The 18,507-nt window shown below is 55.3% G+C and overlaps 1 long non-coding RNA gene across 1 annotated transcript; it reads left to right on the plus strand.

Annotated features, from left to right (window-relative positions):
- The first annotated feature begins 7,166 nt into the window (after positions 1 to 7,166).
- LOC129784004 (uncharacterized) lies at positions 7,167 to 18,126 on the plus strand. Its single transcript, XR_008746251.1, has 2 exons — positions 7,167 to 7,271; positions 16,332 to 18,126. It is a non-coding gene; the product is annotated as an uncharacterized LOC129784004 (long non-coding RNA).
- The last annotated feature ends 381 nt before the right edge of the window (positions 18,127 to 18,507 follow it).

Consider the following 18,507-nt stretch of genomic DNA (forward strand, 5'->3'; position numbering starts at 1 on the left):
CTGCTCATCCCACAGCCATTCAAAAATCCATGGCACAACCAGGACGCGGTCTCAGTGCCAGGGCCCATTGCCACCCTTCCATGGCGCCTGTGCAGATAGTGGAGGAAGACCCCACCACTGGGCATGCAGCTGTTGCCCTGGGACAGCTCGTGGGCACCCCCAGGTCCCCCGAGTCCCTGCATCAGGGCCTGAGCGTGCCAGGGGCAGCAGCGACTGGAGCCAAGGGCTCATGGCAGGGGCTGGGAGCATGTGTCACAGTCGGCTGCAGAGTTGGGGATGCAAGGAGAGCATCTCTGAGCACAGGAAGTGCTGCTTGCACCCTGCTTTGCTTTCCAGATTTTAAAGAAACGAGGCTCTGTTACCAGGCGGGGAACAGTGAGCACAGGACAGCAGTGCCTGGCTGCTCCCAGGGTGGGGTGATGTCTTGGGAGGTGCATGGTGGTGAATGTCCTCCATGCACAGGCACCTGAACGACCAAAACCCACCAGGTTCCCCCTCACTGAAGCCACCAGCAGCCACTGCATCACTTTGCTTGTCACCTGCATTTTGAAGCAGGCCATGGCATCCACATACCATCCATGCCCCCTACTTCCCACAGCATCCTGCAGTATTTGCTCCCCTTGCCTCTCCAGAAAAGATATTTTTTCTCCTTTTTATTCACTGTGCTGCACTGGGGCTCCTGAAAATCCTTTCCACTAGGTCCCAGTCACCCCCTCCATCCTTCCCCACTGCAGAAGCCCTTCATGGTGGTAGGGAGGGACCGGTGCTCCTGTCCCTCTGGGGCTGGGGCTCCGCTTCAGCTCCTTGGGTTACAATGAAACCTGCAGTGGTTGCCTTGACCCGGGGCCCAGCCTTGCTTACTTGTGTTCCCTTTGATGATTTCTTATTATTGTTTATTATTAATATTTTTTTTAATTTGTATTTATTTATTTATTATTATTAAGGCAACAGAGTATGGCTGGAAATTAAGAGAGGAGAAAGAAATCGGTTGAGCTTCCCTTGGCTCACCATACTCCTGAGCCTGGTAAATGGCTGGGGCTGGGGATGAGGGTCCCATCATCGAGGACACCGTATTGAGTCCCACTCTTTGCTGGAGACAGGTCCAGCCTTGGGGCCAGTTTGCGCAAAGACAAGTCTGCAAAAAACATGGCAGCCGCAGAGCTCCCCTCCTAGGCTCAGCTGCCTCCCCGTGGTAGCTGCTGCTGGGAAATGCTTTTCCTCTAACTGGTTTCAGTCTTGTCATTTGGTAATTCCTTGTGTGATGAGACAGAAAACACCGCCCAGACCCCCTTCTCCAGCCCATTTGTTTCCCTGCACGCTCTCCACTGGCTCCCGCTCACTTGCCACTTTTCAAGGTAATCACTGGCACTGCAATTGCCCTTCAGGAATATATATTTTTTTCTTTTCCCCAGGTGCTTAATCACCCTTATTACCCTTTTCTGATTAATTAATTCTAATTAATTTTGCACTATCATTTTTGAGAAAGGGTGACCAGGACAGCGCGTATCGTTGCAGGCGATTTGCAAGGCAGGTCCTGCAGTGCCGGCATAGCCCTTCCCTCGGTGGCATTTAACCCGGGTCTGGGCAGGCACCTGCTGCCCTGTTTGCTGCCATTAATGGCAATTAATAGAGCAACGAAGCCCTCTGAGGCCTGGGGAAGAGCCCCGAGGTACTTTGCAGGGAACCGTGCAGGACAGTCCCACCTCCTTTGCTCTGCTGAGACGGCAGGGTTTGAAGCTGGTCAAACCTGCCCTTGTGTCCATGTTTGCCCAGCTCCTTCAGCTGCCTCCACAGTGACACAGCCAAGGCTTGAATAGTCAGAATAAATTAGGTCAGGGCTTCTCCTCGTTCTGCCAAGAGCTGCCAAGGTGCTCAGAGGGGTGGCAGAGACGTGGGTCCCTTCGTGCCACCCATGCTCTGTCACCTCTCGTCTTCCAGCACCAGTGCCAGCTCTTCCCTGGATACCGGCACAGGCTTCACCTCTGTGTTGCCCTGAAACCTGACTGGTTTGGGTGACCCTGCCCTTAAAATAAATACAGATGTCCTGGGGACAGAGGTCATCGTCCCTTTGCTGTTTGTCCCAAAAGCAAGCCCTGGTCTGTACCTCGTCTCCAGCACCCAGCAAGGATAGAGGACCCAGGCTGGGAGGCTGCGGCCACACTCGTGCCCAGGGGGCTTGCCAGGGCCTCCCATGTCCCTGTGACCAGTCACTGTCCCCAGGTGTAGCTGGTTGGGCAGTTCTGCTGGCCAGGTGGCCAGCCAGCATGGCTTGGGGCTGGGACCGTCCATCCCACCTCACTCCTTCAGCTATTGGTGCTCTTGGGGAGGCTGAAGCATCACCACCAACACTGCTGAACCCCCCAGCAGCCCAAAAGATCTAAAATGTTTTTATTATATATAGTGTAATATATGTGATATACTATAAACTGTATGCTATATACTGGATAGGAGATAATAGATATAGTGTGTGTAGATATATATATATATAAACATAAAAATTCTGTGCACTGTGTATAATATTGTGAGTATAACAACTGTGCATATGTGTGTATATATATATATATTGCAAATGGACCATTTGTGCCTGTAAGTACATATATTCATATACATAATACATATACATATACATAATACAGCACACCATACTTATATACAGATATATTTATACATCAGATAGATAGATATAGGTATATGCATATAGATACATGCACATGGATATATGCATATATATATGTGCATACACACAAATGTATATACATATATATAAACCATATTTTTATATATGCATGTATGGTGTACACGGCGGGGGGAGGAGGGAGCAAGAACAAGTATGTACTTGTGTGTGTATACGCATGTGTAGCGCACAGTGGAGCTGCCTTGGCTCTGTGGCCGGTGCAGGGCAGCAGGGAGGAAGAGGAGAACAGGAGGGAGACATGGAGGAAAGCGCACAGTAGGGAGAAAGAGAGAATACAAACTGCTCTGAGTTACAAAAGCTCCCCTCTTTGATTAATTGTGCTTTCTGTTTGATAAATGTTACTCATGAGTATAAAATATGCAAAGCACTTAGCAAGTTCACACTATTTAAAGAACTCAACTAACTAAATTAAAATTCGATGATACGAACGGAGCCACTGAAGAGGAGTGTGGCAGCATGCTGTTCGGGGAGCCAGCCTGAGCAGAGAGACTGTGCCATGGCCATGCATCCCACCAGCGCATCCCTCTGCAGCACACTGAGCCACGCTGGCCCCAGCACGGCAGTGCCCAGCCCACGGGAAGGTGCCCCGGGGCCAGCTGCAGCGGGGGTTTTGGGGAGGCTGTGGGTGGGGATTTCTTGTGTGGTCCCCAGCGCCCCAGCTGGATCCCTGTGGGGCAGCAAGGGGCTACGAGGGGCCAGGCCAGAGCATCCTCACCCTGCGACTCAGCTCTGTGGCACTGCCTGCCCCGGGCCATGCAGCGCAGGCAGGAGTGACCCTGGCACAGGGCCACCTGCCAGCTTGGAAGGGGGGCAGCTGAATAACTCGCTGTAATTCCCAAGCGCCCACCGTTGCGGGTGGCAGCAGCCAAGCACCCAGCTCCAGTGACCAGGGTGGTTCCAGTGGGTCACCCAGATCAGAAAACCAGGGGTTTTCTGGCACTAATGAGCTGTGATCAGCTCCCCACCCTGTGACTCCTCACCCGCCTTGAACCACAGTGTGACACCTCTCTGCACACTGCCAGCACTGTATCCTTCCAGACCTTTGAAGAAAACCAGCTCAGTCCTTTCTGGGTTTCCTGAAATGGCAGCTGAGCACTCTCAGGTGACGGGGAGCCCTCTTGGCATGGGGTGCTCTGCGGTCCTGCCAGCTCCCACCTCTGCCCCAGCTCATGGGCTGGGGGATGCAGCAAGCACTCTGGGGAGGACTCAGTGGGCACTGGGCAGATGCAGTGTGGGCGCTGGGACGATGCGGTGTGAGCACTGGGAGGATGCAGTGTGTACTAAGCAGTTTCCCTGGCTCCCGCTGCCATGTGCCTGGCTTGCACTGGCCACACTCCTGGGCTTCCCAGGTGAGCAGGGCTTGCTGGAGTGCACTGCCAGCAGCAGCAGCCTGTCAGGGTCCCTCCTGCCTGCATTTGAGAGGAGAAAAGAGGAGGAAAACCTGGCCTGGATCCGGCCTTCTAAGCACCTGCCTCTCTGGAAAGATGTAAGAGCCCCCCTTGAGTGGTGTAAGCGTGGCCCCAGAGCTGCCCCCCGAGGCCCTGGGCACCCGCTGGGTCCCACAGGACCCCAAGCCACCCTCACCTTGGCTCAAAGCGCAGGGGTCAGCCCACTGGAATCCTCTGACTTAGCAAACTGGCTTGCAGCCAGGATAAGCCCCCATGCACAGCCCCGCTTCCTCCTCCTCCCACCTGCTGCCCTGTGCCCCCACCGCGGGCAAGGGTCCCCAGCCCCACAGGTACTGGACTGTCACATCCTGATAACTCTACAGCTGAAACACTGACAGAGCTTCAAGTTCATTGTTTTTGTGATGCTAACAAACCCAGCCAGTGTATTGGTGCCAAGGGGCCAAAAGCCTTTGTATCTTACTGGCCAGGGGTACTTCTTCACCTCCTCATCCTCCTGAGCCTCCTCTCATGCCTTTGGCCAAGCTGAGCTCTTGCTAGCCACAGGCAGGGGACAGGCAGGACAGAGGGACTTAACAGGAGGAAAATGATATTTTTTTTCCAAAGTTAGTCCACTGGGCCAATAAATCCTTCTGCAAAGCGTAACCCCGCACCAACTCAGCTTGGATGGGGAGAGGCTGAAATGGCCCACACTTTGCAAAACCTCCTGGGACTTTTTGCCAGGCAGGGATAAGCCAACGTGACATGGTGAGGTGCTGCCAGGGAGCCAGCCCCCAATCCCCCAGCACATCACATTGCGGCACGGCCAGTGCTGGGCTGGGTGGTAGAAAGCCGGCTCAGCTTATCCTTGCAGTTTGAGCAATGATTTAGCCCCTATGAACACACCCGGCTGTAAATCCTGGCACAGACAGGTCCCAAACATTCATTTCAGGCAATGCAGTTTGTGTCATCTCAGCATTAGCATTTACACTCTTATTAATTAATACTTGTTAAACTGAGACTAAAAATAAAGCGCTCAGCTCCTCGCCTCTTTGCCCTCGCCCAGCAGCACGGCTGGGCTGCAGCAGGATCAGCACCTAGCTGCTCCCTTCTCCATAACCAGAAAGAAGGAAAGAAAAGGAAAAAAAAAAGGACTGTATTGAAGCAAGAATCCTGCTAAAGCAAAAACCACCCCCTTCTGCACAGCCTTGGTTGGACAAACCAACTGCCCTGGCTCACCCTCACCTCTCACTCCTGCCTGGGTTGAGCTGTGGGGTGATGGGGGTGGCAGTGCACACAGGGTTTAACCTTTTTTTCCATTCCAGTTTCTGAATTTGTTTTTCTTTTGCTGCTTCTTTTTTTCCTGGGCTAGGCTGGCTCAGTTGCACTTCCCATTCAGAGCTGATGTAATTTCTCAGGAGGGACACCCCAGGAGGGCTCGCGTGCAGGAAAGGAAATGGTTAAGTGTGGTGGACGCAGGTGGGCTTTTATGCCTGCACACAGGCAGGCGCTGCCACCGCTGCCTTCAATTAAATCCAAAGGGCAGCAGTTGATGCAAAAGTCCCTTTTCCTTCCCTGGGGCTGCTGCTACCCATCAGCATCCCTTTGGCTGCAAAGTGGGTGGCTGCAGTGTGGGTTAGTGCTGCTGCTGGGCGGGCTGTGGAGCCGAGAAGGACCTGAAATGGGGGTCAAAGAGGCTTTTGGGGAACCCCAGGGGTGAAACCCGGCTGGGTTTGGGCACCGGCAATGGTGCTCCCCACTACACTCCAGCCAAGTGTTAAAACCATCAGGCTCTGTGTTTCCTCCCTTCCCAATTGCTTGAGCTCCTGGCCCCACTTCAGACCTCAACTAAGCAAAGAAAGCAAAGTCTCAGCACAGGCTGCTTCCCATATAGATTACATACATTGCACTTGGATCTATAGCACAGACCTATAGTGCATACAGAGCTGAGGCGCACAGCCAGCACAGTGCCGGATGGAAGAGGCTGTGCTGACTGCAGCTCCCTGATGCTACTGCTGGGGAAGGCAGCCTGGCCTGTGATATTTAATAACATCATCATCATCATCATTATTATTTATTATTATTATTATTAATAATAATAATAAAATAAGTTAGTTAACCTTTATTAATGAAAACCCAAAGCCTACAAATTTATGCAACTCCAGGAAAGCCCCAGGTTACCAATCTGCATGACTTAAAACCAAATCTTCCAAGACTTGGCCATGCCCTTGGCTTGGTTGTTTTTCCCAGAGCCTCTCAGCTTTCATTTTCTGAAAAAGCTCAAGCTCCAGCGGAGCAAAGCTGGAGGCCAGGATCCCACCCTCCTTTGCTTTGCTGGGGCAGCCCAGCATGGAGTCGGGGGGCAGAGGGGCTCTCCAAGCCTGGGCTGTGGGAGGGAAAAGCTGACACCCAGGTCCCTTCAAGCCGGGGCTGGGTACTGGACCCAGCAGCACCAGTGGCAGCCCTTGGTGATGTGGTGCGGCTCGCACACATTGGGAGTGAATGTTAATGGTGCTGAGCTCCTGGGAGAAATGATCAAATTCTCTGTATAAAGCGGGGAGGAGAGGAAGGGGAGGGGGAGGAAGGGAAAATAACTTCACAGATTAATTCTGCTGATGAAAATTAAAATCGGGCATCTCCAAACCAAGCCCAGAACAAGCTGCTTCAGAGCCGCAGCTGAGCCCCAGCCTGGCCACAAGCACCCTGCAGGGTTGGGTCTGCCTGAGCTTTGCTCCTGCTTGTCCCCCAAAAGCCCCCAGATGTGTTAAGCCAGTGGCTCCCTGCATGAGTAAATGTGCTGCAGCCTATGGGGCAGGATCAGGCCCTGGGGCTGGGAGGGGATGGGCTATCCCAGATGCATCCTGCTCCATGAGGGATTTTCTTCATCCCTGGTACCTTTGCTTCACCTGGCTTTACCTGTCCAGAGGACAAGTCGGAGCACCCAGATTTGTGAGTCATTTCAATGGCAAAGATTAAAAAAAAGAGGGAAATGCTGAGGGCTCTTTATCTGTCTTTTATTAACTTCCTGGTGTTTGAGCCTTTAAAGGCTCATTTTCCCCCCACTGTACTCTCTGGTGAGGACAGCTCTGAAGGTCCTCCAGGCCTGAAATGAAGACAGAGATTCAGCAGTGATCACAGGACTCCAGGAGCTGCTGCTTTAAAAGGAAAACCAGCTTTAAAAGGAAAATGAGGTAAGAATCTGGGAGTGGGCCATGCCATGAGCCATTGCAGGAGCCAACTCTCCCAGCCGGCAGCTCCCTCCTGCTCTGCTCCTGTCGGAGCTGGAAACCTCCTGTGGAGCCCGGGAAGTCCTGTGGGAGGGATGTGACTCCAGCATTCCCAGGGTGGCTCTGGGGCACAAGGGGACTTTCCTTGGCTTGGACCACCGTGGGCACATTGGATGGTGCTCAGGAGCCACAGGGCTCTGTGCTGGGGGCACAGCGAAGCCTCAAGAGTCTGTGCTGGGGTCAGGACCACAGCAATCCTGGGGGGCACCCATGGGTGGGACCCGCCTGCATGCCGTGCTCCGCTGCACCCCACCTTCCTGCTCCCCCCTGCTGTGCTGCCAGCCATCCCCTCTCCCTGGCTGTGATTTCATTTTGATCTCAGTCAGCTTTCCTCCCTCCCTCCCTCCCTCCCTCCCTCCCTCCTCCCTTGCTCGCTGCTGCCAAGTCCGAAGGTTCCTGCTGTGACCTTGAGCTGGTTTCTGGAGCTGGTTGTGGGTTTCTTAAAGGAGCCGTGGGGGCTCCCACCCTCTGGGGCTCCCACCCTCCCACCCCCTGCTCCCCCAAACCCCAGCCCAGCCATGCACCAGGACAGGGGGAACTGGGAGCAAGACTAGAGGGCTCCAAGGGCACAAAAATTGGGAGAGGGTGGAAGTGGCCAATTCTATGGCCATGGAGCCATGGCTCAGCCATACTCACCACCGGCTGCTGCATTTACTCTGGGGCCAAACAGCTGCTGGAAGGGGGTTCCCAGCCACCAGACCAGCACAGTGTGAGGAGTGGAGTGGGCAAAGCCCCCACTTGCATGTGGTATCCAGTGCCAGTGATGGCATGGGGAGGGGGACCCCGGTGCAGGCATCAGGAGGTACGGGAGTGCTTGGGCTAGTGGGGTGGGCCCACCTTCCAGCACCAAGGCAGGTCAGCGGTCCTCCATGGCATCTCAGTAGCCCTTGAAGCCCCACAGCGTCCAGCAGTGGCAGGGAGAGCTTGAAAGCAAAGGCGATGCTGGCTGCTGCCAGCTCCTCTCCAAAGCCAAGCTAAGGGGCAGATGATAGCCTGTGCACCATGGAGAGCTGCAGGGTAAAGCCAGCGGGCAGGCGTCTAGCTTCCTTACTGGAGCACTCACACTGTGTGCACGCCCGTGTGAACACAGTGTGGCTCGCTGGGAAGTTGTTGCTTGCACCCAACAGTGAGTGTTGCACATAAACCCCAAATCCCATAAGCATCTCCATGCGCCAGGGTGCAGATGTCTCAACAGAGCAGAACCCCCCCAAACTGCCCTCACCCCTGTTCCTAACAGCACCTCAAACTCCCCCAGAAAAATCCTTCTCTGGGTTAAACCCCAGGCGGGATGTGGCATGGCCTGGGGGCACCAGCTCTTGGGCTGAGACTGAGAATCAGAAAAGCATCTCAAAGTGCAAACAGCTTCAGTGAGGACATGCACATGGAGATCCCGCTCCTGGGAGCAGAGGTGTCCCAGCACCTGTGTCTCAGAGGTTTTAAGCCACAGCTTAGCTAAGCTGGACAGGCTGAGATTTCAGCCTTGCTTGGCCAGGCCAGGCCATACTAAATGCTCCATCAGCTGGAGAGGACCCCAATCAATAAGTGCCTTCAAGGCAAGTAATAAAACTTTGAAATTATGCAGGCAGCACTTGGCACTGTGCAGCAGAGGCGGTCTTTAATTCATGGGGATGCTCTCAGGGGACCAGGGAGGAGGGTCTTAATTCAGGAAAAAGAAGCAAGGGGCTGCACTGCTGCCACTGGGTGTACAGTGCTTAGATGGGCTTGGAAGATGCTGCAGTGACAAACCCACTGCTGAGCCTTCCCCGCAGCAGTGCCCAGGCACAGCACCTCATCCACAGCCTGCTGGAGGTACTGGAGAGAGCCAAAGGTGCCCCAGATTCAACCCTTGTCTGTCCCCCTCTCAATCCCAGGGAGATGCTGAGTACACAGCATCACTCTGCTGCCTTGCAGGTGCATGGATCATGGGACCCCACGGATCAACCTGGGGACCCCAAGACCAAGCACTACCCTGTGAGCTGGGAGCGAGCAACATCTTCTGCCCCAGACATGGAGCCCATGGTGGCTTGTAATGGCATTGGAGGGAGCAGGAGAGGATGTTCTCATCTATTAGAGATAATATGGGGGGAAACTGAGGCACCATGGGGTTACAGAAGGGATAAGGAATGGTTATGAGAGAAGCTCAGTAGGGCTTGTGCCCTGGAGCAGACCAGCCAACCACTCAGGGGATGAAAAACTAGATATTTTGCTCTGCATTGCTATAAAAATAAGAGTCACGTTTGGACCACATAAAGGCACCAACAGGCCACCAAAAGTCACAGCCCAGTAGCCAGGGCGCCCTTGGGAGCCCCCGATCCCACCAATGAGAGGAGAAACTGCTCCTCTACCACCTTCATCCGCGCTGCTGGGACCGATGCTCTGCACAAGGAGACAGGTCCAGCAAGTGATGGGGACTGAAGCGCTCAGGGCTGTTGAGGCAGCACGGGAAGCTCAGCCATTGCCCCCGCCACCAGAGGGATGGCTTGGGAAAGCCCAAGCCCACGTCCCACCCAGTGTGGGGACACAACCCTCGGCTCAGCCAGCACCACACTGGGAAGAGGAGGAGGAGGAGGGATGGAGTGGGAGGAGGTGGGAGAGAAGGAAGAAAGGAGAAAAATGAGTTTTCCTGCTGCCCCAGCGGTGTGGCGATTGATCGGGTGCAGGCTGGTGTGGAGCGGTGCTGAGAGTCTCATTCCCCACCACCGGCTCACAATTATTGGAAAAAAACCGGCACTGCTGCTGCAGTGAAATTAGTTATTGATCTCTTGTCTGGGTGACAAGCGCGGCACTTAGCTGCGGGGCTGCCCTCCCCACGAGCCGGCCCCACAGCCTCCTCCGCTCACTGTGCCAGGGCTCAGCATCCCTGGGGCTGTCCCATGGGTGGAGGTGACAAGGAGGCAACTCGAGGTCTTTGTGCTCACCCCAGCTCCAAAGCTGCTCCCCAAGGATGTTTTGCCCACCCCGCCGCACACAATGAAGATGTCAGCAGGAGAAAAAGGGCTCTGCCTCACGCAGGATGGGACCACTGAATGCTGACAGTCCCCTGCTTTTGCCCTTTGCAAAGCTTTGCGCCACCACCCACAGCCCCTCCCGCCCCCAGCCATCTCCCACCCCTGCCACAGGGACTGGGGTCAGGTTGTCCTGAGGCCTTTTCCACCTCCTGATAACCTGGCCATCGGGAGGGAGATAAGGCAGTAGGAAATCAGGCAGCAGAAGGGATTTTGTTGCCTGGAAAGACTGCACATCCCTGGCTGCAGCTGGCCGCAGAGGCTGGCCCAGCATCAGCCGCCTGGTCCTACGGGGACACAAAGGGACCGATGAGGCTGGGGCAACGGTTTCTGCTCATCCAAGGGTCACTTTCTCAGTTTCAACAACGGGGGGGGGGAAAAAAAGGTACTTCTTTCCTTCTTGCAATTCCTGGTGTGAGGCAAGAACAACGGGGGACATTTCAAACAATCCTGTTTTACTCCGAACATGGTCACCAGAGAAATGCTTCGCTCCAGGGCAAAGTCGGGGTTTGCTTTCCAGCAGGTTTGTTTGGAGTCTCACTTTTGCTTTAATTGAGGTGTTTCTTTTACACAGAGCAAGGGTGTCACTACCAGGGATGTGGTTTGAGGCTGGCATTTGAGGCATGGAGTCTCCTCAGTCACATCGGGGTTGTTTGTCTGTCCATAGGCGTTTATTTCCACCAACTTTTCACCCCAGAAAGCAACTCCCTGAAGGGATCCCTCCTGGGGTGTAATTAAAGTGGCTTTGGGGATGTAAATGAAAAGCCAGGTGATAGGTTCCTGGGGGCCAGAGGTCTCTGCAAAACCCACATAATTTTTGCTTCGGCTTCTTCTGTGGGGTCTCTGCAATGGGGATGTGGCCAGTGCCCCTCTGCCTAGAGGGTCTCATAGGTGGTGGGTGTAGAATTGCATCTGGGGGTGTCCCCGGAGCTGGTGGCACTGCCGATGTGTACAGCCTGCAGGCTGTGCTGGTGGCAGGGTGTCAGGAGAGGACAAGGTGGGACAGGATAGATCAGAACCTCTTCCATGAGAAAAAGCATCAGTGGGGTGGCAGGCAAGGGGGAACAGTGGCTGGAGGCCACTGAGGCCTACGAAGGTTGTTCATGGGGTGTCCGTAAGCCCTGCAACAAGGGGCACAGCAGGCTCTCATCTCCTGCCTCCCCTCAGCATCCCAGGCAGCACAGGACCCTGTCGGCATGGGTGTCCCTGGGGAGGCTAGGGGATCCTGGCCCCTTCCCCAGCCCTGGATAAAAGCCTGGGAACAAAGGCCTGTGGGATGTGGGAGGCAACTCCCGGCCAGGGGAGGGTGGTGGTGGTGGTATTTGTTTAGCCTGAAGGGAGAGGAAACGGCATTTCAAAGTGTTTCACTCTCTGAACCCTTCACAGCCCCCCTGTGTCCCCTGCATGGCTCTCGTACCCCTGCGAGAGGGCACTGGGTCCCCTACAGCCAGAGCCGGGTCTCTGCTGGGGAGGGAAAAAGAGAAGATGGGAAAGGGAAAAATGGCAAATCCAGCCAGGAGGAGGGAGCAGATCGCTGTGGGAGTGTTCCCCTGGCTCAGCCCCTCTCTGGGTGGCGAAGTTGAGGATGCCCCAGCTCCAAGGACCAACTGCTGGGCTAAGTGTGAGCTTGGGAATTCACATGTTTCTCCCCATTCTCTCCATTCGAGTTTGGTTTTGGGTCTGGGTTTTTTTGGGGGTGTATCTTGGGTCTGGATCAAAACTTGCGCCTGGCCCCTTCCCAATCTGCCAGTGCCCAGAGCAGAGCCGTGGACACCCGGGTACCCTCGGAAGCACCAGAGGAGGCTGGCAGAAGCCAGCCAGGCAAAGACCATCCCTTGCGGACCTGCCCAGGCTTCCCAGCAAGGTGCCACCAACACTGGGAGGGCTTTGGCTACCTGCGGTCATCCCTGGGCTGCTTTTGCAGGTCCCCTCATCACATCCATCACCCAAAGCTGGGCACATCCCTGCACAGACCCTCCAGCCCTCGCTGCAACACCAGCCTGTGTCCCAGGGCTCATGGCACACATGAGGTTTCCTGGGGCTGCTCACCAACCTAAAAGCATCCAATTCTTCCCCAGTCAGACAGGGAGGTGCAGCACAGTCAGTCATCGGTGTCTTTTCATGAGAAGCAGCTTTCCAGTTTGCAACTGGTCACCCTGCCAGTGCGTCAGCCTCACCCTGTCACTGGCACAGAAAGGCATCATGTGAGTGAGCCAGCGCAGCTCCAAAGCCCAGCAAAGCTGGGATGTGGATCCTAACTGCTCCCGACAGCCTCCAGAGCCTTGCACTCCGCAGGCACTGCACAGAGATGAAGAGGCAGAAGCCTACAGATGATGGGGCTGACCCTATCCACCGGCTCTCCTGCCTCCCCACTTCCCTCCAGCACGCTGGCGGAAGCTGAGCCCACGCCGACAGTGGTGGCTGGGCAGATGGAAAGACCAAATGATGGCTTTGCAGGGGGCCTGGGATTTGTTTGAGCCATCGCTGTCTCAGTGAGTGACTTCGAATAACGGATACACTTGAGAAAATCGCCATCTGCTCCTGGACAATTCGCAACCAGAGGAAAAGGTGAAATAAATTCAGTGACTGTATTATCTGCCCATCCCCAGCTTCAACAGCAGGGTCAGGCTTTGTGCAGCATCCTAAAAGTGATTTGGGAATGAGAGGATGGTTTGGGATGAGCAAAGAGTGGAAAGAACGAAGAGGTGAGGGCCCCAGGATGCTGTGCCTGCAGCAGGGCTCTCCCAGCATCCCAGGTTTGGTGATTTTGGCAGGAACACGAAATCTCACCAGATCCGTTATTTTTTCCCATCTCTGAATTTCAAGTGCCTCCTGCTTCCAGCTGGGCTGGAAATACCGCAAAAACAGATGCTACAATGCAGCACATTTAGTGTTTCAAACCCAGGAAGAAATCAGAGATGAAAAATAAATGCAGGGTGTTTTGTAGTACTGGCCGGGCTGCAGATAAGTCCAAGGGCAGCTGGAAGAGCCCTCGCACCTACGGCCCAGCCCACGGCAGGCTCAGCAGCTCCAAAATGCAAACCTCCTGTCCTCAGCAAAGCAAACCCATCTCAGAAGCGGAAACCCCACACAGCTGATTTTCATGCCCTTGCAATTAGGAGGGGGATAAATCCCACCCCAATGTCACAGCACCATGTGGCAGTCCCTGAGCTGGAGGGATCCCTGAATTATTAAATTCAGGGGAAGTATCATCTATAGTCTCAAAACAGGAACGGTCAATCAGAGTCTTGACTGAAAACCTGCAGACCGTGATCAAGTTCCGCCGTTCCACCAGAACAAAGTCTGAGGGGACTCTGCTGAAGGAGAAAAAGTCTCAGCACTTGATCTTGCAGGGGCAGGATGAGCTGGGGAGGAACCAAGTTGGATGTGACCATTTTTGGTGGCCTTTCGCTCCTGGCAAGCCCAAAGCAAGGGTGCAGAGGTGCCTGACACCAGCATTGCCCTGCACTCCTGCACCAAGGGGAGCCTGCTGCACAGGTTAAGGCAACGACAGGGTTTTCGCACCCTTCTGTTCCTCCTCACTGGACTTTACCTGGGCATGAGGGTATGTTTGGCTCCTGGGGAACACCACCCAAGCTGGCACCACTGGCCATTGCCTTGGCCAGCATGGCCAACTTGTCCCACCCCAGCCCTCCCAGCCGGGGGCACGTAACCCACGTGGGTTGGCTCAGCCTGACGCCTGCCCAGCTGGCCCCTCGCCCCAGAGGGGGGTGTGCTGCCAGGCCCTGCACACCTGAGATACAGCCCTGGGCCTTGGTGTGCTGCTGCAAGCTGCTGCAGCCCAGTGGAGCTGCGCCAGGACTAAACCCTCCCGAAGGGGCAGCAACTGCTGGCACCGGTGCAGACGCACTGGTGTGCCCAGACAAAGCTGGGTGTGAGCAGAGAAGAGCCCCCCTGACGTGTTTGCTGCACACACAGGAGATGAAAGCTCCTGTTCAGTTTTTACAGCGGGTGGGAGATGGGCAAGGCACTGTCTCCAAGCACTGCTGTCACGCTCAAAGAGAGAGTGCGACCCAGTGCTGGAAGCACAGCCCCGACTGCGGTGTCACGGGGAGCTCCCAGCTGGGGGTCACTGCGGGGCCCCCCCTGTACAAGGTCCCGGGGAGCACCATAGCCCCACACAGGTCCCATTTGCCAGCACAGCATCCCTGAGCTGCGGCAGGCAACGGGAATGATGCTCCGGTGCATGCTTTGCCTTGCCGTGGCTGCTGTTGCTCCCTGCAGCTGGTCCCCTTCTCACGGGGGATGCCGGGGGTGCTGGGTCCCTGCCAGGACCCCGACCGGCTGCGTGCCAAGCAGCATGGGCAGCTCTCACTTGGCACAGAGAGGGAAAGCGAGCACCCGGGGAGCACGAGCGCAGCCGGCAGCCTGAGGAAGAAGAGCAAGAGCATGGGGAGGCAGGCGGGATGGCAGGGCAGACCGCGTAGCTGAGCCGCAGCGAGCGGGAGCGGGAATGCGAGGCTGAGCAAGCGAGGGAGAGGGAGCAGAAATCTGTTGCCCAGGATGTGTGCTTCGCTGTCAGCCGGCTCTGATTAACGGGCTGCCTTCCAGCTCCGCGCCGGCTGCGTTCCTGGCAGGAGCGGAGCCCCCCGGCTTCCTGCCGTAGGAGTGGCTCGCTGAAAGGTTACATTTGCACAATGTGCCGCTGGAAAAGCGGTGCCAGAGGTTGCAGGCGGGGGAGCCGGGCAAGCGGGCGAGCAGGCAGCTCCGCTCTGCTCTGCTCTGCTCTGCCTGTGTAATGGAAAAAACCCTCTGGGGGACGCGCAGGAAAATATCAAGTTACGCTCCCCCAGCACAGCAGAGCTGGGCCCGGCCGGCCCTGGATGGGGGGAACGAGGGTAAGGGATGGGGAGTGATGGTGGTGTACACCCCCAGACCCTGAGCACCGCTCCAGATCAGCCCCAGTGCTGGGAAAAACAGGGCTCTGCCCATGCAACCCCATCACCATGGGCTGCAGGGCAGTGAAACCCTCCTTCATGATGCTGGGTTCCCAGGCAAGGTTTTGCCCTTGCCATAATCAGGATCCTGTGTCTCTGCTGCTTGGTGGGGAAAATCGAGGTTGCTGAGGGGAAATTTCCAAATCTGGCAAGGAATAATTTCCTTCGATGGAGATTCAGTCCACACCACTGTGATTTATAGGCCTTGACACAGCCACAACTACATCCACACACATGCACACATCTCATCCCCCACTTTCCCAGCCCCGCTACCCCATAACTTTTGGTCTGGAAGTATTATTTTAGTGTCTGGAAAGTCCAGCCCCTTGTGGGATCGATGAGCCCACCATAGCTGCTCTCTGCTCCACAGCATCCCCTAAAAACCTCTGCTCACCTCCTCCATCATCCCTCTTGCACCAAAGTAGTCTCCTTCCGAGTGGCTTGACATCCTCCAGGGCAAAGCCCTTCCTCCCTCCCTGCACAAGACCCTTCCTTTCACTTCTCATCTTTTTATTGCAACTCAACCTAGTCACCTTTTTGCCCCCCAGCTGAAGAGGAAGGGATCAGGGCAGCAGAGGCAGCACCCACCCTCACTCCAGGGTGCTGGCGCCAGCTTGCTCTGCTTTCCAGGAGCCAACATTTTCCTTTTTGTCTCCTTTGTTTCCTTGGTTTCAAGGTTTTTCTTCCTCGTTGAGACCCCAATTAAAAAAAAACCCAACAAGTAGGGAGGCTTCCCAGATTTCAGGCACTTGGAGGGGGACCATAGATGCCCCTGCAGACTCTCCCTCCCTGGGCATGGGACTCAATGGTCTTGCCCTGGTTCCTTGGGTTTACCCCACAGCTTTCAAATCTCACTCTCCCCCTGTGCCAGGGCCAGCCAGAGTCCAAACTCCACAAGGTCCCTCTGCTTAGCACCCCCCAGCCCTGGTCCCCACCACGTTAGAGTGCAAGTCCTCCCCCTCCCTTGTACCCGCCTTCCCTCTGTGTCTTGTTTTCATTAGGATTTGGAGATAAGCTTCCAAATAAAGGCAGTGTTTTCAACCACTTCATCTTATCAACCAGCATCCAACTACCATCCACCCAGTGGGGCTTGGAAGATGCTCCAAGGGAAAAGGAGACCCAAATGCCCAGACCTCTCCTCTAAGATGCAAACCAGCCCCACAGCCTACAGCATGGCTCCAGAGGGCACCAGCGGCTCTAAGTTATTATTTCTACCTTTAATGGCCCCTGTCCAGGGACAGCAGTGGTAATGCAACCACATGCATGAATACAACCCAAGGACCAGCTCAATGCACGTGGATTTTACTCCTAGTTCTGCCGCTGGCCTGGCGATGACCTTCAGCAAGTTGTTTCCCTACCCTGTGCCTGTGTTTCCACTTGCTCTCCCACCACCAGCCCTTTCTAAACCCAGTGATGGTCTGCCCGGCGAGATACTCCCCAGCCTGAGAAGACTCCATCCGACTTCACATCACACCCCCCACAAAAGGTGTGCAAACAGCAGCAGCTCTGAGCATCAGTGGGTCCTGCATCCTCCAAGTGCTCTCCAGAGCCCCCGCTGCCAAGTCCCCTTCCCTGCCGAGCTCCCTCCCTGCTGGGCCATTCTGTGGCTTGTTTTTAGGGCGTGCGTGCAAAGGCCTGAATATACGAACCAGCTGCTGGTGGCTTCCAGACCCCAAGCTGCTCTGGGGAAAATCAGCTCCTTGCAGGAGCTTTACCATGGGGGTGTCCCCTGGGATAGGGCTGGAAAGTCTCGCTCTCTTCCTCCAAGTCTTGGGGACCATGGCAGGGGAAGAAGTCCTCCGAGGAGAAGCAGGTGGGAGTAACACCAATGGTGGCAGCAAACTTGCCACCCTAAGCATCCAGTTGCTTGGAGGCAGCAAACCAACCCAAACACCCCAGATAAGCCCTACGACTGTTGCCCAGTGAGCCCCTGTTAAAGTTCTGGCCTATCAGAGACCATTAATGGCAGCGGAGGAGCACTTCTACCTGGATGGAACGGAGAGGAACACAAATAGCAGCCACTCCTACCCCTTGCTGGCACGATCTCGGTGCATGGGAGGCAGATGCTGACCCAGGGTGTGGGCAGGGAAGGCAGGAGGCGATGCGTGAGAGCCTGGGCACAGTGCCCCTCTCACGCTGCAGCCCTGCTGAGCTCCCTCCCTACACACAGCAGAAGGTAGAGGGTGCTGGGTGGTGGCTGGGGGGCAGTGTGGCAGGCATGTACCCCTCCCCATCCCAAGGGAGGATGGTGGTGGTGCAGCCTTGCAGTAAATCCAGCCCTGGGAGCATTGCAGGAACCTGTGACCAGGGACAGCAGGGGCAACCGTGTCCCATGTTAAGTGCCTCCAGTGCAGAGCAGATGATTAGAAAAGCCTGGCTCCCAGAAACCTTCACTGCCAGCCCCGTTGCCAGAACATGCACAGAACCCCAATGCCAAAGCATGGCCAGGACACCCAGCTCTTTGGGGAATCAGATCTGGCCATAGCACTCACCATCTACAGATGCGGGCAACATGGTGGCTTTAGGGAGCAAGGATGTCACACCGGGAACTGCTGGGTCCTCTGGCCTCTGTCCTGCACCGGCTGCCTTCCTTGAGCCAGAGCATGTCTCAAAGATGAGGTTGTTTCCTGTCCTTTTCCCACAACAAGGTCCCCAACCATACTGAAAAACCTTGAGTCCTCCAAGCCCTCACTTGTGGACAGTAGAGATCTGGCTGATTGCATGAGGCTGGCTTTTTTCCTCCTTTCCAGCTGTTAAATTGCATTATAGACAGTTAAAAATACATCGCATACTTTCCTAATGTGACTTTTCTGTGGTAAGCAAGCAGCACGGCTGCCACTGAGATGTTGGAGGGCACAGGGAGAGCCGCTCGCCTGCGCCCATGGATGCCCAAGCAAGAGGCTCTGCTGGCTTGAGAACATGTGGCCCCAGATTTGGGTCCCACCGAGGGGAATTGCATGGCCCTGTGGCAGCTTTGGCCTCAGCAGACTGACTCAATGGCTCACTGTCTCTTGCCTCAGTTTCCCCACTTGTAAAAGCATTTGTGGTCCATCCTCTGTGATGAGATCTCACATTAACCAAAACTTGGCATCCTTTGTCAGGCTTTACAGGAAAAGGGTCCTTCACACAGGGATCAGAGGTTAATACAAGTCCAGGGTTGAGCCAGAAGTGATCTGT

This window comes from Falco peregrinus, chromosome 1 (assembly GCF_023634155.1).
Source record: "Falco peregrinus isolate bFalPer1 chromosome 1, bFalPer1.pri, whole genome shotgun sequence".
Taxonomy (NCBI): domain Eukaryota; kingdom Metazoa; phylum Chordata; class Aves; order Falconiformes; family Falconidae; genus Falco; species Falco peregrinus.